The following is a 1,734-nucleotide window of genomic DNA, read 5'->3' on the forward strand; positions in this document are numbered from 1 at the left end:
TCTCTCTCTCTTTCTCTCTCTCTCTCTCTCTCTTTCTCTCTTTCTTTTTATTCTTTTTTTTTTCTTTTTTTTTCTTTTTTTTCCCCAGAACTAGCTTTACAGTGAGAAGTGTCGAGATTGCGGCAGGGAGGCTGGAGTGGCTGCAGGAAGGGGTTGGGAAAGGGAAGGTTGTCCCCGAGCCCAGCACCAAGGACATGCCACCGGTGGCTCTGCAGAGCCCTGGGAATCCCCTGAGGTCCTGGTGAGGGCACGGACGGGGGGCTGCTGGGGTGGGATTTGGAAAGTTGCAGCTCCAAGGAAGGATGAGAAAGTTGTGGGAGATTTTTGCCTACGTAAACCCGTGCCATCATCCATCCAGGCATCAGTCCCTCCCTCCCACCGTCTCCCTTTCTGCCCCTTTTCCATGCAGTCTCATCCAGCTGTGAGCACATCTGGCACCGGGAGGAAGGAGAGCTGGTCCCCAACACCTCCGGCCGGTGCAAATAGGATCAGAGGTGACTCCAAGAAACGCCGTTTCATATGCAAACAGAGTTTTCTTGGGTGCAAATTGTGGCAGGGAGGGAGAGGAGAGCTCTGCTGCAGGGTCAGACAGCAGCACTGAGTGCTCTCTGCTCTGATTGCTTTCCCCCAGCCGACAGCAAAGGTGTTTTCGAGCTAATGTGTCACATTGGGACTTGATACCAGCCTGCCAATCTCAGCACCGATATAAGGGCCACCAGCCTGATTTGGCCTGAGGAACCTGGTTCTGGTGTCAGTCCCCGCCGCTGCCGGGGGTCCGGCTGCAGCACGTGCCCTGTCAGCTCCCGGGAGATGTCCTCCTCGTAGGACAGGCAATACTGCAAACCTTTTTGCACCTGAATAACACCACCTATCAAACCCATTTTTTCGGGGCTGTGGTGGCTGGTGGGACTTACAGCGCTCCTGGGATCCTGGCTGCTGGACCTGTTAGAGCAGGGCTAGAGAGGCCATGGAGATGCTGGGAAGGTTGGAGCCCCTCTGCTGGGAGGGGGGGCTGAGAGAGTTGGGGGGTTCAGCCTGGAGAAGAGAAGGGTCCAGGGAGACCTTCCAGCCCCTTCCAGTCCCTAAAGAAGGGAGGCTCCAGGAAAGCTGGAGAGGGACTCTGGATGAGGGAGGGGAGCCCTAGGAGGAGGGGGAAGGGTTTGACCCTGAAAGAGGGGAAATGGAGCTGAGCTGTGGGGAAGAACTTGTTTGGTGTGAGGGGGGTGAGAGCCTGGCCCAGGTTGCCCCGAGAAGCTGTGGCTGCCCCATCCCTGGAGGGGTTCAAGGGCAGGTTGGAGGAGGCTTGGAGCAACCTGGTGTGGTGGGAGGTGTCCCTGCCCAGGGCAGGGGGTGGCACTGGGTGGGCTTTAAGGTCCCTTCCAACCCAAACCATTCCATGATTCTATAATCCTGGTGCCTGGTCACATCCTGGGCAGGGCTGGGTGATGGGCTGTGGGGAGGTGGGCAGGAGAGGCTGGATCCTGCCAGAGGGAGAGCAGGGTCTTACAGCCGCGCTTCCCATTCCATGTCTGCAGCAGCACCCAGACACACCGACCTGGAGGTGGCTGATCTGCCAATTCATGGGGACCTGGGGCAGCTCACCCTGCGGAGGGGAAGCAACATTGGGGTGTCAGGTAGGACCCTCCTCTGAAACTGGGACTTAATCACTGAAATGTAGAAACTTTTCCGGGGGAATAATAATTTCACAGCAAATGTCACACTTAATGTGGTTTT

This window comes from Calidris pugnax, unplaced genomic scaffold, assembly GCF_001431845.1.
Source record: "Calidris pugnax isolate Ruff unplaced genomic scaffold, ASM143184v1 scaffold166, whole genome shotgun sequence".
Lineage (NCBI taxonomy): Eukaryota > Metazoa > Chordata > Aves > Charadriiformes > Scolopacidae > Calidris > Calidris pugnax.